Raw genomic sequence first — 10,107 nt, 5'->3', positions numbered from 1 at the left:
GTCATGAGAGGTAGAAGTGAAAAGACAATAAAGAAGGCGTTTGGATTGTATCTGGTATGTATAAGCATTTTGATTTGATACAAGAACTCAACTAGCAAAAAGAAAAATAAGTTGAACCATGCGATGAAAAGAACTCCGGCATTATATGGAATCGAGGAGTTAAAGGATCGCTAAGGTCGACCAGATGAATATCAAAGGTGGTTAACACTCAAAGGTTATGGTTATATAAGAACATACTCTAAAAAGGAGGTGATATGGTGTATATGTATAAGGTTGACTAGTACAAAAAGGGATGATCAAAAATAACACCAGAGAAGCAAGCAAGGAAAGGTGCCATATCTGAAAAAGAGAATTTGTCTACTAGTAGAGAAATAAGGAGCAAGGCAAAAGAATACAACAATTAAGAGTGCTCACAGCTCGGTAGGGAGCCATAGAAATCACGAGTTAAGACCATCTTAATGGCAACAGGTCCCAGGACGGTAGCTAGATATCAGTTAACCACTGGATACATACATAAGAACATGAGGATATGGAACTAATGAATGAGTTCGACAAAGAATTGGAGAATATGAAAGAAGACTAATGAGCCCATAGTATAAGATTATGGGATCAGGAACTAAAAGAGGACAACTATTTCAAGAAATTAATGATTGTGTTGCAAGCTCGCAAGCTACAACATTCGAGGACGAATGTTTTTAAGGGGGGAAGGATGTTACACCCCGTATCTTCGAAGAAGCATTTATCAAATTTGAAACGTAAGTACGTTGAGTTATGGTTAAGTAAAACCACTTCGAAATATAAGCAAGCATTATCAAGTACATTTAATAAGTGAAGGATGTATATAAGGTATACCAGAAGGTTTTATAAGGAAATGAGTGGAAGAAATGGAGTAGTACGACTTTGGAGAAATGATGGGTAAAGTTTCGTGTGAAAATTTTGGTCCAAATTGAGGGACGAATATCTCTTAGCATATGAAGTGTTTTTGTTACACCTCGGACATCTCCCCGTTAGTGTACAGTGAATAGACTCACGAAGGACATGACGTTCACGAGGTTTGGACAAGTAGGAGATAGTAATTGATGATGCTAATTAAGATTTCCAAAGACATACGAGTTAAGGAAAGAAAGTTGCTAAGGAAAGCGAGTTATAAGTTGAATGTATCGGATAAGAATTTCGAGTATTGAGTAATGATGTCTTAATGACACCTTGAAGAAGAGTTACAACGTCCCTTAGAATGGTAATGAAGTGTTGGACAAGTGTTAAGAAGGTTCCATAAGGATTGGAGATCAAACGAGTCGACGAAACGATTTCCGGAAAACTAGACCAACCTACGGCCAGACATACTGGCCGTATAAAATGTACGGACCGTATGTCCAACTGTAGATTCAGTACAGTAGAGCATACTTCACTGGACCAGATCTATGGCCAGACATATGGACCGTATAAAACATACGGACCGTATGTTGGTCTGTATAAACTGGTCGGGACTGAGTTCATTTTATATAAGGGACCCTTTCTTATTTTCATTTCATTTCACTCTCCACCTCCACACTTCAAGAAAGCTCTAGAGAATTCCAAACACTTCATCCATGAGAAATCACTAGAAATCAAAGATCCACTACTAAAAAAACAACATTTCCCGACCTCATGAGGTCAGTAAAATCGTAATATTTATTTTTCAATTTTTTAAAAAATAAACCGACCTCATGAGGTCGGTAATATTGTACCAAAATTTGACAAAATGATTTACCGGCCTCACTAGGTCGGAAATTAATTTGATGCTAAATATTATAATTTTATTTTTAATTTAAAAGAATACCGACCTCGTGAGGTCGGTATTCTTTTTAATTAAAAATAAAATTATTAAATATACCGACCTCATGAGGTCGGTATAATTAGTCATAAAAGTAAAACAGATCACCCAAATAAACATTTCTCTCTCTTTCCTCTCACCTTTTCTCTCCCCTTCTCTCTCTAACCCTAACCTAATAACGCCGTCGAAGTCGCCAGCATTCTTGCCGTCACCGTCGCCGCCACCCCCTACCCGGTCCGCCGTTGCCGTCAACGTCGACGGCGAACCATTGGAGGTATGCTTTCTTTCTTTTCTTGGCTAAGAAATGACATTGAAAAAAGAGTTTGCACGATATTGTTTCGATTTACAAAGTGAATTCCGTACTTAGAATTAAAGTTATAAGGAATTCCTCGGTATTACTAGCCGGATCTTTTTAACTATGCGATTGCGTATTTGGTTTGAATGTGATAAGTTTTCCGTATGACTTAAGACTTTTTATCAATAGTGTGTTTCAACGGTTTGAATGCCTTGTGAATGTTCCTTGCGGTGGATCGATTTGACAATATAGTTCTTGCTTATCTTTTTGTATAAAATAACGAATAAATGCCTAAAGCTATGAAGAATATATTCCCCGCTATGTGACAAGGTGGGAATATGGTACCCATTTATGACCAACAATACATACAAGCGAGATAACGGGGAAAAGGCACACGCGATTGGCCATATAAGTTGAAGCGTCATGGTTTGAGTAAGGATTTCGTGTCACCTCACTAAAGCTGACTCGATTAGTCCAATAATCCTCACAATTACTTTTTTTTTGGGCAAGTTGCGTTGCAATTTGGTACTCAACTATGCGACTATTGATCCTTACTTCCTTTTTTTAATATTCATGCTTTTCTGAGGATAGGTAAAGAGTTGCTTGTAGAGATGGTTGGAGAAACATTCCTTCCGTAATTAATTACTTTTTCTTCTTCTTCTCCTCCTCCGCCGCCGCTTCCATAGTTGCTTGACACATTTGAACTTATAGAAGGTAAAAAAGAGGTTTAAATTTGGGGAGATTGAGTTTTTTTCCTTCTTCTCCATAGTTGCTTGACAAGCTGTATTGAGTTTTGAATTTATAGAAGCTATAAAGTCGGCGAGGTCAATCCGGCTTTGGTAGAGGAGATTGATAAATCAGATTAGTGAAAAATAGTTGTAATACCACTTTTCACGTTTACTCCAGAGTTGCTTGACAACCTGTAATGAATTCTGAATTTATAGAAGTTAAAGCTAGCAGGTAAAGCGGTTTAATCTTTTGCGGAGATTTTTTTTTTTCAACAGGAAATCGATCATGTAGCTTGAAACTACGTAATCTGATTTTTGATGAGATATTTTACATAATAAGCTATATTTGATTGCAGATATCGTGGATGGAAAAATTTGTGCGAAATAGAATCGAATGTTGGGGTTACGTATCCGGTCCCAACTTTGGAGGTTTTCCTCTTTTAGCGGATCCTAAAACATAAGTGATTAATGAGAGTTGATTTTTGGGGCGGATCTTTTGCAATTTTTGTGTGGTTCAATAAAAGGTGCGGCTTTTTATTTGAGCTGGTCTTGCATAGTTTATGGTTGCAATCGTTGTCTATTTGTACATTCTGGTTATTTTACTTCCATTTCTTATCTCTGGTTATCTTAGTTTCGTTCCATCTGTTTGTTTTCTTTCAACGGGCTGTCAGTGTTTATTTATCTTGGTCCCCAGACTTGGCTAGCCTGCAAAGTAATGTCATATTAAAAGTTATAGAAATGCCCCATTTTTGTTAAATATCTTTTTCTTAGACTAAAATTTGGCTGTGCTGTAGGTACTGGTTCACTGTATTATCCGAGCATCTGACGGACCTTGTTGACAAGGTAAAACATTGACCTATTAATTATGTCAAAATCCTTGTTTTTCAGCCCAAGAAAGGAAGGCTTCAGTATTTTGTGTTGTTGTTGTTGTTGTATCATGTATGCACTATTTTAACACACATGCACATTTTCTCATTGACCCACCCAAGAGACCAAAGTAGCAGATTCCAAATGACTCTCTTTTCAATGTCCTTATAATAAGAAGTAGAGGATATTGTAATGGACTCTAAAATGTATGGGTATAAATACCTCAATACCATACTGAAGTTTACCAAATTACCCTAAGGGATAAGTGGAGTATGGATTACCAAGAAATGTGTAGAGGAACTAAATGTTCTTAACCTTGTACATTATCATCTGCAAAATATTGATTCTTTATCATGCCCTAGTATTCTCGTTTATCTCTTCATACACTGCTTCGATCTCTTTACGAAATTGCTGCTCCAAGTGAAGTTTTTGGTACTCCTACTTTTAATGGCTAGAACAAGTCAATATTATGAGTAACTTTATTTATTCTATCTCGTAAAAAAACCAAGATGTAAAGGTTGACTTGACAATTTTGATAAGGATAAAGCTTGACTTGACAATCGTTCTTGTTCGGACAAAAGCTGGGTCCGAGAGGTTCGGATGGAAGATTTCCACTCTTTTGTCCCCCGCCCTAACCGATCTTTGTATTGTTTAGAACATAAAGGCGAGACCAATGTCATTTATTCTGAATTGTGCAATGTGCGTCAGTATATACTTTTTTTCTACATTATCGCGCTATATCTCCCATATTTTCATGGTTTGAGAAGCGAATCCTTGAATTCTCTAGGCAGTGGCTAGTGAGGGTGGAACTGACGATGCAAAAAAGAAGTGGTGATCCATTTGCTCGGGCATTTTCCGCACACTTGGCTATCATACGCTGTTTATTTAGCTGTTTTTTTTTATTCTGTTGTATTCCCTTTCCCATATCCATCTCTAGATGTTATTTTATTGCGCCTATTGTTATGTAGGACTTTGAGTTAATTAATCTTATAATAACTTCATTAATTAATCTTATAATTTTTGTTCTTATGTAGGACATTGAGAGTTCATTTATCTTATATAATATGTTATATACAGTCTATTAGCTTCATGCACCCACTTCCAAACTCCAATAGTCTTGTTTTTTTCAATCTAACTAACAAACAAGAAAAAACAAACTCCCCTCCACCTGCACTGTGTTTTGCAGTTATGCTAGGTGGTATATAGGACTTTGATTTCTCAAATTTTGATTTCAATCAACTGGAAAATTCAGATTATAGAGTTTGTTTCAGTCCTGGTGAGTGTTAGCAGTGAAGCTGCTGAAAACGAGTTGATTTGGCTTGGTGTTTGTTAAACACATCCTAGAATTGTTTTTTGAGTAAGTGCTCCGATAGAATTATTAAGTTACTACATTTCCAATAGCCTTTTGATTTGTTACTTGGTATTGTCTAGGTATCTAATTACTGTTACTTGGTATTGGATATAGGTATCCATACAACAACTTTTTGCATCATCATGTTGAGACTATCATAGTTTCGTGCTTGGAGAGTACGAATAGTCAATTTGTTGAACATCTTCTTGGTAGGTATCGTAATCTTCTTGTGAAAATTGGCGAGGCAGAGAAAAATTCAACGCTTGTTGCTGATCGATCCAAGGTAATAACCAAAATTTAGGTGCTTTACTCAAAATTCTTAATTTTACTTGCTTGTCCTTCCCATGTTTTTTTTTAATTCTTTTCCTAAATCTTGGTCGTGGTGTTGAAGCCTTCTCCAAAACAAACCGGCAACGGCACCGCTTTCTGGACCAACTTGACATCCGAATTTAACCTCATCCGCACCAGTTTCTAATAGTTTACTCGATGCAAATCTTGGTTTCAAGTTGGTGCATATTATTCCCATATCATTTACTTGTGGTTTTGGGTCAATGAGATAGTAAATATCATCAAATTTGAACAGGTGATTGCCTCTTTTTTTCAAGGGTAAACACACTAGCATTAATATTCAATGGTTCCTCAACACATTTAGCCACAACTGCTATCTCTTGACTAAGCCTACCGGTGCTACCACTACTTTTTACTTGCATCAACATCTCTGCAATTTTCTCGAACGATATCCGCATTAATAACAGTGCTAGAGCTTGTTGAGTCACTTGTACTACAACCAACCGCTCGTCTTTAGAAACAATGGGACTCACGTGTCAAACACACAAAGGCATGTTTGAATGTTAATGTTGTGGTGTATTTGTGGATTGTGCAAGTGTTTTGTGGATGTTTGCGAGGGGTGAAGTAGTCTAATGTTGTAGACTAAGTTAGTGTAGACTAGTTTAATATTTTGTGGATGTTTGCAAAGGTTGAAGTAGTTTAATGTTGTGTTGATGTTTCAAGGTTGAAGTAGCTTAATGTCTCTTGTGAATGTTTGAATGACGTTTTGATTCAACTTTGAAGTAGTTTCGAATTGAATTTGATGTATTGGTGGTTGTAATATATGTGTTTGTTGAAATAGCTTAATGTTTTATGTATTTGTAGTAGTTTGGTGAATTGTTGGCAGCTATTTGAGCTGGTGTTAGTTAAATATAATTTTTTTTTCATCTTGACAGGGGGCAGCTAGAATAACAGCTAGATCCCAGATAATGGCAATTACCGACCTCATGAGGTCGGTTTGCTGCAAAATTTACCTAAAAAATGGAAATGAGGTCGGTTTTCTGCCAAATTTACCCAAAAACTGCAAATTACCGACCTCATGAGGTCGGTTCGCTGCAAAATGTACCCCGAAAATGGCAATTACCGACCTCATGAGGTCGGTTTTCTGCAACATTTTCCCAGAAACTGCATATTACCGACCTCATGAGGTCGGTTTATGCAAAAATTTCCGAGAAACTTCAAATTACCGACCTCATGAGGTCGGGTTTCTGCAAATATTTTATAGTAATTATGAAATACCGATCTCAGGACAACAGAAATCTAAAACAATATATCATATATTCATATAAATTGCCGACCTCAGGAGATCGGTAAACTCATATCATTATATTAATAATATTATTAATATAATTTACCGACCTAATGAGGTCGGTAATTTATCTAATTAATACTCGACGTAAAAAATATTACTGACCTCATGAGGTCGGTTTTTTGCGACCTCATGAGGTCGGTAATATTTTCGACCCACTGTTTTCCGACCTAATTTTGAGGTCGGATTTTGCCCAAAACCGACCTCATGAGGTCGGAAATAACAATTTTTTTGGGTCGGAAAATCATGTTTTTTTAGTAGTGATCATCAACAAGAAATCAAGAGAATCAAGTGAAGGAAACCCATTAAAAGTCATACAAGTCAAGAAATCCCAAGAGAGATAAAATAGGGTTTTGGTGCTAAGGGTGAATCACCATTCCAAGCTTATTCCTCCATCATCTAAGGTGAGTTTCATGACCTATTCATGTTATTTGAAGCATTTATAAGTTGAAACACATGGATTGTAGAGTGTTTGGCAAATGGGTCATCAATTGAGTGAATAGTATTGTTAGTGAGTAGTAGTGGAATTGAATCATGGAAATGGATATGTTGATGTTATGAATACGTTATAAATGACGTTTAGAACATAAAATAAGTATTGGATATGGAAGAATACGACGATGGACTTTTAGTCATGAATATGGAGAATTGAAGTAGAATTGTGAAATGCGAATTGCGTAAATGAATGACGATCGTTGTTAGTGATATTGTGATGATTGATATAAATGTTGGGAGTTGATATGGAATATGGCGGAAAGTAGTATAAACAAAGGAAATGCTGCCCAAATTTCTATAGCTCTAGTAAGTATGTTTTCACAATGACATAGCTAATGTTGATACGAATTCCATTGAAGGTATAAACAAGTGCACTCAAGGAGAACGAGCAAACGATAGAATAGTAAACGACAAAGGTATGTGAGGCTTAACCCTTCTTTCTAAGGCATGAATCTTATGCATGATTCCCTCCCTCTTCGTGAGTCTCCTATACTCCGAAAGACTAAAGGCCTACGTTCACGAATGGTCATACGAGATAAGAAATGTGATATGAGTACGACGATGATGATGCTAAGCTTAAAGTCTAGAGGTGCTATAGCTACTATATAATGTCCCCGTAAAGCTAATGAAGTCATATGAAATCTATTGACATTAATCACTACATACACTCACCTTATGTTGTTCTTCAAGGTGAGGCAGGATAGTTACGAATGCTCATAAGGACATCGGGGGTCCACGACCTTACTGGCACACCCTAACTTATTAGGGCGTGATGGGCACCCGACCCTTACGTAGGGCCGAGCAAACCCGCTGACTCTCGTGATACTCATAATCATATTGGGCCCTTAAATCATGACATGAATGCATAATGTATGCTTCTCAGAAAAGCATGCCTTTCGTTCTTCTCAAATCAGGGAAAATCTGTATACATATGAAACTTGTAACACAATGCATAATAATACATCGGCTTACAGAGCCGCTTACAACACTGCATATACTATACGTGACTGCTCCGTTCGCAAAGTCTCTAACATAGAACATGGTGCCACAACATAAATACTCGACTCGGCGACTCCGGAGGAAATGGAGCTCGCCAATCCAGCTGGAACATCTTCTATTCATCTGTGCACACCTGCGTGGCATGAAACGCAGCCCCCGAAGAAAGGTGGTCAGTACGGAATATGTACTGAGCATGTAAAGCATGGAGTACAGTAAGCAGGATCATACTGAAGTAAAGGGTATAGAAAATCATAAGACTTGCCTTTGAAAACATCTATCATGCATGTCAATGTCATATGATCATCGTATAAACATATAGCGTGTCCCGGCCCTCTAGTGAGGGACTCGGTAAGTAAAATCATATCATCATCATGTATGCATGCATATATATATATATATATGGTACCCGGCCCTCTAGTGAGGGACTCGGTGAATAGCGTGTCCCGGCCCTCTAATGAGGGACTCGGTAAAGGGGATCCTGTCCCCATCATGTACATATATAAGGGGATCCTGTCCCCGGCGCCATCATCATATCATATAACGTGCCCCGGCCCTTTAGTGAGGGACACGGTGAATATAACGTGCCCCGGCCCTCTAGTGAGGGACGCGGTGAATAATGCAGAGGAGTTGCACGAATACATGCCCTGGCCCGAGTCTCAGTGAAGGACATATTGAAGCTGACACGAGCAGAGTAGTGAGAAACCATATGCAATTAAAACATTTTCAAGACTCAATGAAATAGTCTAAACGAACTGTCATTTGAAAGTCGGGACAATCATCATATCAAATATCTTTCGGACGCCACTCAGAAACATATCAAACATCATAAGCATATCAAAGGACCGTAGGGATCATAGTCATATATCAAATCAATCCGAGCCCGCCTATGAAGGTTACGGGCCTTATACGTTATAGCATCCTTTACGAACATATCAGAGAAATACGAGACCATATACGAAAGTTAGGGACATTATACGCTATAGAACCCTCTACGAACATATCGAAGCGATCCGAGCCCTTCTACGAAAGTTACAGTCGTTCGTAGTTACAGAATCTTTTACGAACAAAATCTCTTTATGCAACATTTGAAATCCAATCATACAAAAGACACAAGAATCATAGTATGACTATATTAAGAATGCGAAAGTCAAGGAGTGAATAGGAATCGTAGACATGCCCGGATCGTAAGAATAGAGTTACCCCAAGGCTCGTGTCATAGCTTATTTACTTCTAAGACATGCCAAAAGAAAGAGAGGGTAAGCTTTACATACCTGTTCCACCTCTTATTAGCTACGCTTATTCGTCCGAGCTTGCAAGTCTACATTTAAGAGGATTTACATTAACATTAGCCTCCTTATCGCACACTTGTTAAGTTTCAAATCATACTATTCTATACTCTGCCGAAAATCGGGCAGCATCTCCCCTGTTTATATGCCTAGCCCGAATTCTCAATTCAACAACCAACAAGCACAATAATAATACCAACATTAATAGCATCATTTCCCATATCAAATTATTCCATAAACATCCCACATGTTGTTTTTCAACATACAACAACAACATACACTTTCTTCCATCCCAATCAAGGAGTATAATCTCATCAACACACCAAAAATGTTAGCTACCATTTTTATACGCATAAATCAGTCCATCCACACGGCCACAACATGTTCAAACCGCCCATGAACACAACAACTACAACACAACGCTCTATGACCTTTTCTCCATAACTAGTTTCATTTTTAAGGCTTGCTAGACCTTCAAATAAACTCAATATAAAAGATGGGATAAATAACATACCTTATACTTGAAAAAAACTCAGCCACATCAACCTTCTCCAACGCCAAACTTAAGTAGAAGCAAGAACAATTACCTTTCACGGACTAGTTTGGCGTAATCTGTCAAATTCTTGATTTATCGGAC

The 10,107-nt window shown here is 37.7% G+C and overlaps 1 long non-coding RNA gene across 1 annotated transcript; it reads left to right on the top strand.

Moving 5' to 3' along the window:
- The first annotated feature begins 5,814 nt into the window (after positions 1-5,814).
- Positions 5,815-6,199, top strand: LOC132045657 (uncharacterized). Its single transcript, XR_009412499.1, has 2 exons — positions 5,815-6,030; positions 6,066-6,199. It is a non-coding gene; the product is annotated as an uncharacterized LOC132045657 (long non-coding RNA).
- Positions 6,200-10,107: the final 3,908 nt, after the last annotated feature.

This window comes from Lycium ferocissimum, unplaced genomic scaffold (assembly GCF_029784015.1).
Source record: "Lycium ferocissimum isolate CSIRO_LF1 unplaced genomic scaffold, AGI_CSIRO_Lferr_CH_V1 ctg7530, whole genome shotgun sequence".
NCBI lineage: Eukaryota > Viridiplantae > Streptophyta > Magnoliopsida > Solanales > Solanaceae > Lycium > Lycium ferocissimum.
Note: the sequence above shows the minus strand (reverse complement) of the source record. Positions and strands in the feature narration are given on the sequence as shown.